The sequence below is a fragment of the Monodelphis domestica genome, chromosome 3 (genome assembly GCF_027887165.1).
Source record: "Monodelphis domestica isolate mMonDom1 chromosome 3, mMonDom1.pri, whole genome shotgun sequence".
Taxonomy (NCBI): Eukaryota; Metazoa; Chordata; class Mammalia; order Didelphimorphia; family Didelphidae; genus Monodelphis; species Monodelphis domestica.
The window spans coordinates 497,219,930-497,234,610 of NC_077229.1; the positions used below are offsets into that span (position 1 = coordinate 497,219,930).

The window sequence follows — 14,681 nt, forward strand, 5'->3', positions numbered from 1 at the left end:
AGTTAATCCTTATCCTCACAGGTAGCATTTTTCTCCTAGATATCCTCATTTTGGGGACACTGAGGTGGAGAGCCAATGTTGCAATTAAGTTAATCATTCTCATTTTTGTTACTGCCTAGTCTTACTTTAAAATCAATTTATACTGCTGCAACTGCCTTAGATAATACTCTCAAACTACATTTAAAATGCAAATGACTTGGGTATATATGATTTAGCAGTATCACATTTTAAAACATTAATTTAAAAACCAGCTTCTATATGTTCTCTAGGTAATTTCTTTCGGGAAAATTTAGTGCCCAAAAGCTGAATAAGGGAGCAGCTAGTGGTGCCCTAGACAGAGCACTGTGCCTGGAGTCAGGAAGTCTCATCTTCCTGAGTTCAAAACCAGCCACTTACTAGCTGTGTGACCCTGGGCAAGTCACTTATCCCTTTTTGTCTGAGTTTCCCCATCTGTAAAGTGAGCTGGAGAAGGAAATGGCAAACCACTACAGGATCTTTGCCAAGAAAACCCCAAATGGGGTTATAAGTTGAATATCACTAAAAAACAGCAAAAACTGAATAACCCACTGAATAACAGTATTTGTGATTAAAAGCTAAAAACCATTATTCACATTTTTTATTGTGGGGGAGGGAAAGAATGTTTCCATTGCTTTCCATCTGAGAGCTAGGGAAAGGAAGCATCTGGGGATCATAGAGTTAGAGTGGGAAGAGACTTTAGAGGGCATTGAGTACCACACTAATTTTATAGAGGAGAAAACAATCTGAGAGAAGTGAGATGAACTGCTTAGCCATACAGCTAGTAAATAGTCTGCATTCTGATCTCCTTGGCTCCATGTTCAGCTCTCTATCTATTATGTTACCTGCATTCTTCCCCTAATCATGCCTTCCTGCCCAGAAGGTGATGGAGAAGTTCGTCGTGCTTCTAAGTGGAGTAGGTAGCACACCAAAAGCTCACACTCTTTAAAGTATTTTCATAGCATTGCCCCTACCAGTGTACTTGGCAATAATATCCTTCTTCCTGTTATCACCCTTCCCTTCTACTCCAAAAGCACATGGATCTTCCTGGCTTTGAACTTCCTATGTGTGAACTCGAATTGTGTTTTCCCGAGGAGTTTCTGGAGCTGGCTTTGACCCTTCTCTTTTGCTTTTTCTGATCCTGGGAATCTCTGATAGCAATGCATTTGGACAAACTTCTCCCAAGGCTTGTTGGTCCCTCCTTGACTTTGATTCATTTATAAATCAGGACCACATCCATCCATCCTTTCCTCACTCATGTAGATGATGACATGATAATGAGTTTGCTTAATGACCAAGTAAAAGTTAAATATGCCCCTTATCCCAGCAATAGTTGAATGGCTTGTCTATGGGCATGTCTTTTTACCAAAGGCTTCAAAACTGTAAGTTGAGCACACTGGACTCCAGTAACAAAGGAACCCATTTCAGAAAGCTTTAAGACTCTGTATGTAGCAGAGAAATTTCTCTAGAAACTGACTTGCTCTCCAGGAGTACAATGAGCTTCCCAGGAACAGGCAGAGGACCTTTTGGAGTTTCTTTAAGTAAGTTTAAGCTTATACTATTGAATTCCGTATCCCCCTTATTCTCCCACTGTTCTTGTCTTACTGGATCCTCACTCCTGATTTTTTACACTCTCATACTTTTCTGTTCCTTCTCCCAAGTCACCAAATGTTGCTGGAATAAATCATGAAATCATATACATTGGGTTAACTACAAATTCATGCTATTTTATACTTATAATGATGTGGCAATTACTTTCTTAATCTCTGATGTGTTTTTTATCATGATCCCCAATGCAATTATTCTACATTTCCATCCCCCCCAAGCTCCTAGGTCTATCCCCCAAATTCTTTTTGGTAAACAATTGGTCTTGCCTCTTACTTTATTGAGAAGATTGAGGTCATCCATGATGATTTCCTGAACTCTACTTGTCTGTATTTCAAAAACCTCTCAACTCCTTCATTAATCTTTTCCCCTTCAGTTGCAGTCTCAGAGGATGGAGTGACCTTTCCCCCGCTAAAGTCAAATACTTTTACTTTAACCCCATGGCTCATTTCATCTCTAGGAAAACTTTCAATTGAGTTTATTCTCTCTCTATCTCTGTTTCTCGGTCTCTGTTTCTCCCTTCTACACCCTATATATATCTTCAGTCTCAATTCATTCTTTTCCTGCTACTTAAAAACATGATTCCCTATTCAGGATAAAACTTACTTTTAAGTAATTGTCCTCTTAGGATATCTTTTAAATCTCTCTTCTCAGGGAAGAGCCAAGACAGCAGAGTAGCAGCATGGAAAGTTGGAACCACTCTAAGAATCCTCTCAAACCAATCTTAAAATTGTGCCTCAAAATGAATACTGGAGTCACAGAACCAATAAGGAGACAGAGTGAAGTAATTCTAAAACAGAAAACAATTTGAAAGATAGGGGTGTGTGTGTGTGTGTGTGTGTGTGTGTGTGTGTGTGTGTGTGTGTGTGTCTATTTCATGGGGTAAGAGGAGAATTGGAAGTAAAACTGCATCCATCCCCCACCTATTGCACCAGGTTCTAAACTTGGGTACAAACCAATTTTGAGACTCTAGTACTCTGCCTAAGTCAATAGCAGAGCTCTCCACATCCATCCCTTGAAGTCCCAAGCCCTGGCACAAGTCTGTAGTATGGCCCCAAGTCCATGGCACTTGGCCCATCCAAGCCTTTAGTGAAGCCCCTAGCCCAAGCTCACAGTGTTCTGAGCCCAGCAAGCCATCAACTATCCCAAGAGGAGATTAAATCAGCAGTGGGATGTGGCTTCCAGAGCTCTCAGCCCACAGGCCATCCTACTACCTTGGGAGAACTGAAACTTGCAGAAATGCAAAACTAAAGCTAAGGGTAGCAGCAAGGAAAAACTGAAGTTTAAGAGAGTGAGTGCCCCTCTATCTTGAAAACAGAGTTCACCTCTTAGATAAAAGTTTTTTAAAAAGACTGGGAAAATGAGTAAATAGCAAAAGAAACACCAAACCATAGAAAAAAATTTCAAGACAAAGAAGAACAGGGCATAGACTCAGTAGGGAACTGTGAAAGCAAAGCAAACACATGCAAAACTTCAAAGAACAAGGGGAATTGGCTTCAGGTAAAGGAAGTGAATGAAATTTAAGAAAAGTTAGATTTAATAAAGCTCTGGAGAAAACTGAATGGTGATAAAAAGGAATATACCTTCTTTTTAGCAGCACATGGTATGCACTCAAAAATTGACTATTAGGGCATACAAACTTCACAATCAAATTCAGAAAAATAGAAATAAAAATATATCCTTTTCAAACCACAATGCAAAAAAATCACAATAAGAGTTCATGGAAAGAAAAATTAAAAATTAATTGGAAACTAATTAGAAACTAAATCATCTAATTCTTCAAATGTGGCAGGTCAAAGAACAAATTATACAAACAACCAATGATTTCATTAAAAAAGAATGACAACGAGGAGACAACATATAAAAATTTATAAGATATAGCCAAAGTGTTACTGGGGAGAAAATTTATATCCCTGAATGCTTATATCAATAAAATAGAGAAACTGAAGATCAATAAATTGGGCATTCAACTAAAAAGCTAGAAAAGTAACAAATTAAAAATCCCAAATTAAAGACTAAGTTGGGAATTCTAAAAATCAAAGGATATATTAATAAAATCAAAAGTATGAGAACTATTGAACTAATATAACTAATATTAGGAATTGATTTTGTGGGGGAAAAACAAATAAAAGGGACAGAGTATTAGTTAATTTGATTTTTAAAAAAGGAAAGAAGAAAACCAAATTACCAGTATCATAAATAAAAATGGTAAATTCACTGCCAATGAAGAGGAAATTAAAGCAACCATTAGGAGCCATATTTCCTAAATATATGACAATATATCTGACACTCTAGGTGAAATGGATGAATATTTGCAAAAATGTAAATTGCCCAGATTAACAAAAGAGGAAATAGAATACATAAATAATCCTATCTCAGAAAAAGAAACTGAATAAGCCATCAATGAACTCCCTAAGAAAAAATCCCCAGGGCCAGCTGGATTTATAAATAAATTCTATCAAACATTGAAACATAGAATAGTTTACCTTTATAACTCTTGCTACTGGACTTTGTAAGAATTATATAGAAATGCTGGTGATTTATGTGGATTCATTTTGTGTCCTGTAACTTCCCTGAAGTTATTATTTCAACTAGGTTTTTAGTTGATTTTCTAGGATTCTCTAAGTAGACCATAATAGCATCCTCAGAGAGTATTAATTTAGATTCCTCATTGCCCATTTGAACTCTTTCAATTTCTTTTTCTTCTCTTATTGCTAAGCTAACATCTCTAGTACAAAACTAAATAATAGTGGTGATGATGGACATCATTACTTCACTCCTCATCTTATTGGAATAGTTTACCTGTCAGATCTATGGGGAAGGAAAGAATTTATGACTAAACCAGAAATCGAGAACATTACAAGATGTAAAATGAATAATTTTGACTATATTAAAATTTTAAAGTTTTTTGTACAAACAAAACCAATGTAACCAAGATTAAGAGGGAAACAACAAACTGGAGAAAAAACCCAACTTTATAACAAATTTCTCTGATAAAGACCTCATTTCTCAAATATATGGAGAACTAAAACAAATTTGCAAGAATACAAGTCTTTCCCCAATTGACAAATGGTCAAAGGATATGAATAAGGAATTTTAAGATGAAGAAATCAAAGCTACTAATAATCATATGAAAAAATATTCTAAGTCCCTCTTGATTAGATAAATGCAAATTAAAACAACTCTCAGGTACCACCTCACACTTACCAGATTGCCCAATATGACAATAAAGGAAATTGATAAATGTTAAAGGGGATGTGGTAAAACTGGGACACATGCATTGCTGGTAGAGTTGTGAATTGATCCAACCATTTTGAAGTATGATTTAGAATTATGCCTAAAGGGCCGTAAAACTCAGCCTACCCTTTGATCTAGTAATATACACTACCTGGTCTGTATCCCAAAGAGATTTTTTTAAAAAAGGACCTTCTTGTACAAAGTATTTGTAGCTGTTCTTTTTGTGGTGGCAAAAGAATTGGAAATCAAGGAGATGTCCATAAATTGGGAAATAGCTGAACAAATTGTGGTATGTGATGGTGAAAGAACACCAATGTACTATAAGGAATGATGAATAGGATGATTTCAGAAAGAACTTGAAAGACCTACATAAACTCATGCAGAGTGAAATAAGCAGAACCAGGAGAACATTGTACATAGTAACAGCACTATTGTAGAATGATCAACTGTTATAGATTTAGCTATTATTGGCAATACAACAATCTAGGACAATTCTGAGGAACTTATGACAAAGAATGATATCCATCTCCAAAGAAAGACTTGTTAGAGTTGGAATGTAAATCAAAACATGGGATTTTTCATTTTAGTTTGTTTGGGTTTTAAATGAACAACATGGAAATATGTTTTGCATGATTATATTTATATATATATATATATATATATATATATATATATACATATATATATATATATATATATATATATCCCAGATCAAATTGATCAAATTGCTTGCCAGCTCTGGGAGGAAGCAAAGGAAGGGAGGGAAAAAGACAACTTAGATCATATAAGTTCAGAAAATTTATGTGGAAGTTTATTATATGTACTTGGTAAAAAATTAAAAGTATCTTTAAAATAAAGAATATAAGTTTAAAAATTAAAATAAAATGCTATAGAAAAACCAAGAAAAAATGTTTCTTCTTTCATTGCTAAATTTCTAGAACTCCTTCCTATTAATTCCTATTCTTTATGCCAGTGATGGTAAACCTTTTAGAGACCAAGTGCCCTAACTGCAACCCTCACAATGCATGTGAGCTCTCTGCCTTATTCCAGACAGGAGAGGGAGGAAACACTCCCATTGGGTTGCTGGGCAGAGGAGTGTATGATGTGAGAAATGTCCTCAGGTACTCATGGAGAGGCAGAAGGGAGTAGCATGCTCTAGCATGTGTGCCATAGGTTTGCTAACATAACTTTATGCCATCATCTTCCTTCCCCAAAACTCATTTACTCAGTAACCTCTGAAATTTCTTTCTGCAAGATCAACAGCAACTTCTTATTGCTAAATCTGATATCTTCCTCCAGTCTAGCCTTTCTTCTTCTTTACCTTTTGGTGGCAACTGATACTGTTGTCCAGTTCCTCCTCTTCCTCCTCCTCTTCCTCCTCCTCCTCCTCCTTTTTTCTTCCTCCTCTTTTTCTTTCTTCTTCCTCTTCTTCCTCCTCCCTTTCCTTTTCCTTCTTCCTTTTCTTTATTTTTCTTCTAGAATATTTTGTTGAGATCTCTCCTTTGATTTATCCCATCTCTTATTGTTCTTATCTATGTAAGGTCATTTCTCCCCAATAGAATGTAAGATCTCTGATAGGTGAGATTGTGCCATTTTTGCAATTTTTAAGGGTTTTTGGAACCTAACAGGAAGTTTTGTTAATAACTGATAGCAGACATTTATTGGATTAAATTGTCAGATCCAGGGAATGTTTCAGTTAGAGAAAGAATACTTAGCTTTTAGCCAGGAATTTGTTGCAGTCATGCTATTCTTGTCAAAAAGTTGAAGCTATGTGGATTAGATGAGCATGCCTTCAGGTAGATGTAGAGCAGGTTGAATGACTCAATTCACAGTGATTAATGAATAAATTTCAAATCTGGAGGGAGGACTGTAGTGGAGTACTTCAGGCATGAAGCCATAGAAGGCATACTAATGAAATTTGCAGATAAAATAAAGCTGAGAGAGCTAACACACTGAATGCCAGAGCTGTGATCAGAATGATTTAAACTAAATTTAAGGTGAATTTTATTTTATTTTTTTCAAGTTTATTTTTTCCTTGTTTTGTTTAATTTTATTGTTATTGTCATGCACAACACACTTCCATATTGGTCATTGTTATAAGAGCAAACTCATACATAACCCCAACCCCTAAATAAAGTCATAGATACACTGATGTGAAAGACAACTCCAACAGTTCTTTCTCTGGAGGTGAAGAACATTACCTGTAAAAATCTTTCAGGATTGTCCCAGATCAGTGCATTGCTGAGAGTAGCCGAGTTTTTACAACTGACTATCATTCAATATTGCTGTTATTGTGTTCAATTCCTAGTTCTTGGTTTATTTCTCTCTGCATCAGTTCCTGCAAATCTTTCCAGATTTTTCTGAAATCCTCTTGCTTATCATTTCTTATAGCATAATGGTATTCCATCACCAACGTATACCACAATTTGTTCAGCCATTCCCCAATTGAAGGCCATCCCCTCATTTTCCAATTTTTTGCCACCATAAAGAGTTGCTATAAATATTTTTGGACAAGTAGGTCCTTTCACTCTTTTTTTATTTATCTCTTTGGAAGAAGGTGAACTTTAAAAAGGAAAAATATTTAAAGTTCTACTTTTGGGTTAAAAAACAATTTTACCAACACAGGATTGGGGGAGTGGTGCCTAGACATTAGTCTATGTGAAAGAGATCTGAAAGTTTTAGTGGATTATAGGTGACAATATCATGACAGCTGAAAAAATGCTACTGTTAAATCATTGCTAAGTAATATTAAGACATTGTCCCTCATACTTGAAATGTTTTCCCTCTTCACCTCTTAGCCTATAGAGATCTCTCTAGATCCTGAGTATTGCCCTTTAGCTTCTTTTTTCCAGCTTTGTGTCTTTTATGAATTTGACAAGCATGTTTTTTATGACTTAATCTAAATCATTGATAACAATGTCTAACAGTACAAGGCTGAGGATTTTTTACTATGATTCTTCCCAAGAGTCTTCTTTTCAAGATGACATCGATAAGTATACTTTGATTCTAATCATTCAATCAGTTCCAAACCAAATTCATGCTATTGTGCAAAAATATAACATGAGAGATATTGTCAAAAACATTGCCAAAACCTACGTATATACTACGTCTAGTACATTCCTCTGATCTGCAAATGTAAATATTCTATCATAAAAAAGAAATTAGATTTGTTTGTCCCATTGTTTGTGATGAAGCCATGCTAGCTCTCAGAGACTGTTGCTTCCCTTTCTATATGCTGACTAACCATCTCTTCAGTGATATGTTTTAGAACTTTGTTGGAAATTGAAATATAGATCAGGCAGCTTATAGTTTGCAGATCCCACTCTCTCCTAAAAAAAATAAGGAAAGAAGGAAGGAAGGAAAATTTGCTATTTTTTCATCCTGTTTCTTTTCCCCATTATTTTTCTAAGATGACATCTACTTCCAGAAAAAGAACTAATGGAATCAGATGCAGATCAGCACATACTATCTTTCACATTAGATTATTTATGGTTTTACTTTGTAGTCTTGGCTTTATATGAGTTTTTTTCTTATAACAATGACAAATATGGAAGTATGGTTTGCATGATAATTTATGTATAACCAAGATCAATTCATTTACCATCTCCGAGATGGGGGTGGGAAAGGAGAGAGGGAGACAATTTAGATTTCATAATTTCAGGAAATGGATATTAAAGTTCTTATTGCATGCAATTGGGAAAATAAAATATCTTTGAATAAAAAAAGATCACAGTCAACTGCTCAGCAATTACATCTACCCTTTTTATTTCCAGTACTCAATATTATAATGTTTCAGAGGAATATCATCACTAATTTTATGTATTTAAAGTGTTATTATATGGAGGAGGAATTAGGAAGTTTTTCTTTCTGGTTCTCAGGGGTCAGAATTAAGAGCAGTAACTAGAAGCTACTCAAGGTCTGCTTTTTGTCTTGTGATTTAAAAAAAAACCCAACTCTTTAAAAATTAGAATTATCTCAAATTGGGGCAATGTACTTACTCCCTTAGGGGATAGTAGGTTCTCCATCACTAGAGGTCTTCAGTTGGAGGAAGAGTGATCACTTTTAGAGAATCTTATTTGAATCCCAGTTGAATTAGATCTTTGAGTTCCCTTTCAGTTCAGATTCTGTGACCTTACAATTTATTAATGCAAATCCTTCATTTTGCAAATGAGTAAAATGGATCTCAAAGAATTTAAGGGATTGTTAGAATCACACAATTAATCAATTGCAGGGCTGGGACTCAAACCCAGTCCTTTCAACTCTAGTTTAGGCCCTTTCTACTTAATTACATGTTATACCATTATCAACAAACTCTTACTGAGGACTTAGTGGGTACAAGATTATTTTTTAAAATTCTTAACCTTATGCCTTAGAATAAATACTATGATTTGGTCCTAAGGCAGAAGAGGGATAGACATAAGAATTAAGTGACTTGCCCAGGGTCATACAGATAGGAAGTGTTTGTGGCCTCATTTGAGTCCAGGACCTCCCATCCCTAGCTGTACTGCACACCCACCTTTAGTTTAGTTTGGATAGTGGCTTGAGATTTGGAAAGACCTGGACCATGAAGTTCATCTCTGGAGGAAGGCATGTCATAGATAGGGACCCTTGGCTGCATGTGTGAGAGAATTAAATAGGAGGTATACATATTGGAAAATAAATTAAATGACATTGAAGTCTACCAAGGACTAGTTTTGTCGGTAGTAATTATAATGATATTAGTATGACTGCTGGGGAGATACCACATTCCCAGATGAAATGGAACTGATGTGGAAAGAGGTTATTTTTGGAGCGATGACCACAACTTACTCATATAAACCCTATAGGAAGTCATCACCTCTTCAATCCCACTCCTTTATCCTAGATGAGACCTAGATTACTGCAAGAGGCTCTTGAGTAATCATCTTTAATCCAGTTTCTTTCCCTCTGTAACTCATTATGCAAAGCAGACAAATTGCACCAGACAATTCTAGCTACCTTCCTAAAGCTCTGCTTTTTTCAAATCATTTCTCCACTTAGAGATTTAATCCTTAAGTACTTAAGCGCCATCACCTAGTTTCAAGACTCTCAATGACTTGGCTCCATCCCATCCCACCTTTCAACATTATTTTCCGCTCCATCCAAACACACCTTCCTCTCTCAAACACCATCACACTCATTTCAAGCCCTTTGATTTTCCTCTGATTGTCTATGCCCACTGAAGTCATCCTCTTTCTCCCTAAATTTCTCCCTCCTTCTTACTGTCCTATTTCTGTTGATGACACCAACACATTTTCGAGATGCCAAGGAGTGTGGGTTTAACCAAGGAGTCATTCTTGACTCTTCACTATCACTAATCCTCCATATCTAATCAGTTGTCAAATTTCATCCATTCAGTAACTACAATATTTCAGTTCCCTTCTCTTCCTTCATGCTGACCTGCTTCAGCTCCTGAATTATTTCAGTAACCTCCTAACAACCCATCTCCAGGCTCTCTCCTCTCTTATCTATTCTTGACATGGCTGCAAATACTGATAGTGCCAAAGCGTAGATCTGACCATATCACGCCTGTTCTCAAGTAGCTTCCAGAGTAAAGTACCAGTCCTTCAGTATACCATTTAATTCTTAAAAAATCCTTACCGTTACATTTTAGAATTAATACCATGAATTGATTCTAAGGCAGAAGGGCTGTAAGGGCTGGGCAATTAAATGAATTGCCCAGGGTCATATAGAAATATCTGATGCCATATTTGAACTCAGGACTTCCTGTCTCTAGGCTTGCCTCTCAATCTACTGGACCACCTATCTGCCTCCTCAGTATAATATTTAAAGCCTTTCACAGTTTGGCTCCAATTGATCTTTCCAGAAAGTTTTCATATTATTTTTTTCTAATGCATCCTACATTTCTGCCATGTTGGCATACTTGCCATTACTCTCATGTGACATCTCCTGTTGCTTCAGTGCCTTCACAGAGGTTGACACTCATCCATGGAATGCTCTTTCTCCTCCACTCCATTTCTTACTTCTTTCAATAAATGAATAATGTATTTATTAAGTACAGTCCCAACTCTCAAGACCCCCACATTCTAATGGGTAAGCAACATCTATAGAAGGTTTCAGTTGTAAGAGAAATGGAAAGGTGGAAAAGCCAAAATTTGTGCAAATATCAATAATATGGAATTATCTTGATCAATGACACATGCAAGACCCAGTGGAATTGCCTGTTGGCTACGGGTGTCGGGGGAAGGAGAGGGAAAGAACATGAATCATGTAACCATGGAAAAATATTCTAAATTAATTAAATAAAATTTAAAAAAAGATGTGCTTTTCAAAGCATAGTTCAAGTGCTACCACCTATAGGAGACTTTTCTCTGTTAATGCTCCCTCTTATGCTGAAATTACTTTGTGTTTATTTTATATATGCTTTATATTTACTTATCTATAGAACTGGAAACAAATTAGATGCCCAACAAATTATGTCATATGAAGTAATGGAATATTTCTGTGCTGTAAGAAATGATTAATTTGATAAATACAGAGAAGCATGGGAAGATTTCCATAAATTTATACAAAATGAAGTAAGAGGAGACAGGAAAACAACATATAAGATAACTATTTATCAGAGTATACATTGGTTTTTTTCCCAATAGAGTGTATGATCCTTGAGGGCATAGACTGGTTGTTGGTCTCCAGTGCTCAGTGCCTGTAGAGTAGATTTTTTTAAATGTCTAAATTAATGAATTGAATGAATATGAAAATGGAAACGAATGAAATGAAATGAAAAAAAGTCTGAATTAAATAAAATTGTTACCTTCACATAAATGGGCTTCTTTGTTATCTTTGCCTGTTTATTAACTAGGAATTGTTAAAGCCCTGCTCAATTCTTAGCTCCTTTATGAAGCCTAATTTGACTAGGAAGGATTTCATTGATTTCCTTTCCCTCTGAAGGACAAGATTTTGAGTTTGTAAGGAATTAAATTTGGAATTTGACTAAATATGTGAGAAATCTAAAATAATATGGTGGTCACCAATTTAAAATATTATAGCTCAAGCCAAAATGACTTAATAGCTTTTATTTATGAAGAGGTGGAAAGAGTGAAGTTAAAGAAATGCAGAAAGAGAGTAGAGAAGATGTCTAGCCTATCACACTAAATATTGCTCTGTGCTCAGTTCAGCCCGACAGAGTTTGTTAACCCTCAACCTGAGTACCCTGTGTTCCACCAATGTGGCCTCCTCCAAGAGGGGAAAGCCTCGCTGGAACTAATTTCTCCAGAAGCCAGGAAAGGAAGGCCAGCAACTCACTCATCCAAGAACCAAGGTCCCAAGTCAAAACTGAGGTCCAGGTCCAAAGTCACCTCCAAGAGGCAGGTCACCAGCCAAAGCTCCAAGCCAAAGATTCAAACCAAAGACTAAAGCCAAAGCCCCACAGTCAAAGACTTTCAGGACTTCTTATAGTCACCTTCTGTCCCTTCCTTTCTTTACGGAGGTCAATCACAGCCTCCAAATTGCTTAGCATTTTCCAGAGGGCAGTGTCTGTGGGATCCATTTCTCATCCTCTGAAGGTGTCAACTCTTATCATAGGATTCACAAGTTTCTGATTGATTGGGTTAAAAGGGTGGAACTCTCCAAGTAAGTGACTTGTGAATTCTCTTACCTGATAACAAAGTGTTAAGTAGGGGTTAAGTAAGTATTAAGTAGGGATGTTTTCAGTTTTGGTTGATTAAATTAAAATTTGGTGATTGATAGACAAAGAAAGTTTGATTCACACTTCACAAGTTTAACAAATAACTTGACATTAATTACATACTATTTTATGTGGTTTTCTTTAGATGATGCATAATAAATTCTACTTCAGCCTTTTACCTTGAATCTGTGTGTGTCACCTTGCCTCAAATGTGTTTCTTGTAAACAACATATAGTTTTTTTTTCATTTCTCATATTTAGTGACCTAAGGGGATGAGATCACAAGCTCTGAATCCTTGGAAACAATCTCTTCCCAGAATCTGGTCAACCTGGTGCTGTCTGAACTCCTGTTGTTGAATGTGATGGGAAAGGGAAGGGGCTGCCTGGCCCAGAGCCAGGGAAGAAGTCCTTTGGCACTGGACTTGCCAGGGCTGATAGTGGCTATCTGCACTCCTGCCTTGGTTGAAAACCATGCCTCTTAAAACTTTCTACATGTAACTGAAAAAATAAAAAAAATATTAGGGAAAAAAAGCACATCTCTTCCTATAGCAGTGTCCATGGCCAGGACTCTACAGCCAGCCTCAAACCCTGAGGCTGGGCCAGAGGAACCAGACCCAACACTGGACAAAAAAAGTGTTAGCTCCAGAGGTTAATAAGGCCTGCTGGGTAGGGAAGAGTCCCTGCAGGGGTTGCCTGGAGGCAGCAAGCCAACAACTGAGATGGGGCTCTGTGGAGGATGTGGCTGAGAGAGGGGATGGCCCATGGGGACAGGGTTGGGCCAGGCATGCATGCCAGAGTCTGGAGCCAGGGCACTGTTGCAGGAGGATCTGGTGGGAAGGAAGGAAGTCCACCCTATTTTACTCCTGGTGCTTTTTCCTGTGCTTTTTCATCTTTCTCTTTCTTTCCCTTGCCAGGTGTTAGGCCTTCTTGCTGACCATCTGACCCTCACTGCTGTCTGAGTAGGAGCTCCTGGGGGAAGGCTCTTTCTTGCTCTTGAGTTTCTTTTTCTTTTCTTTCTTTCTCTTCTGGGAAGATTTTTCTGTGTGTACAGACTTCTCTTCTCCCTTGACTTCTGGTGTTGCTGCTACTTCTTCCTTTTCCTCTTCCTCAGGTATTAGCCTGTATTTGGTTCCCCCTGGTTGCCTGAAACAGTCTTTGATTCTGCAGCCACACTTCTTGCAGGTTGAGTTTAGGACAGCCTCAAGAGTGATCTTCTGTCCTGTGTAATCCTTGAAGGTCCTCTTTTGCCTCTCTTACTGGTTGGTAACAATGTTGTTGGGGTCCAGGTCTTTCCCAGTCCCTTGGTTGACAACTTTCATGGAAAGGGACAGCTTAACCTTGTCATTTTTCATCTCCTGGCCAATAAGCTTCACCCATACTTTGTCACCAACATCCACTATGTAAGAGGGCTTATCCACTCGACAAGATGACATGTGAGTCCAATGGACGAGGCCTTGCTTTCTGCAGCCTGGACTTTTGATAAAGACTCCATATTCTGTTACTGTAACAACCTCTTCTCTGAAGATAGTGTAGAGGTCAGACAAGTCATCCAGAGACTCACATCTTCCTGGAATCATCCTAAATGTTCTTTTGGCTTCTGAATTCTCCTTATAAGCAACCAAGTCTATCTTTGGATGCCCACTGGGTACAAGATCTAAGAGGAAGCTGCCATGAAGCACTCAGTTCACAGCAAATACCCTATAGTTCTGTTTTTTAATCCAATCTTCTATCCACTTCTGTTTAATGGGTGAGTTCATCCTATTCACATTCAGCATTATGATTACTAACTGTGTATTGCCCTCCACAGTATTATTCCCTTTAGATCTTGATCTATTCCCTTTCACTCTATTCCTTCTCACCAATATTTTGTTTTTTTTTGTCACCCCTCCATTTTCCCCTCCCTTCAATTACACTCCCCACTTCCCTTGTCTTGATCCCCTTCTACTCTTTGTAAGGTGATAGAATTTTATACCCCACTGAGTATACTCGTTTTTCCTTCTCTCAGCCAGTTACAATGAGAGTAAAGTTTAAGCATTGCCCATTACCACCCTTATCCTCCCCTCTCTGTATTGATTTTTTATAACTCTTTATGTTATATCATTTACCCGATTCTATCTCTCCCTTCCTTTTCTCTCAGTGCAACACTCTCTTTCTGCCTTTGA

At 37.2% G+C, this 14,681-nt stretch overlaps 1 pseudogene; it reads right to left on the reverse strand.

Annotated features, from left to right (window-relative positions):
* Positions 1–13,376: 13,376 nt before the first annotated feature.
* Positions 13,377–14,096, reverse strand: LOC100032514 (zinc finger CCHC domain-containing protein 17-like; annotated as a pseudogene).
* Positions 14,097–14,681: the final 585 nt, after the last annotated feature.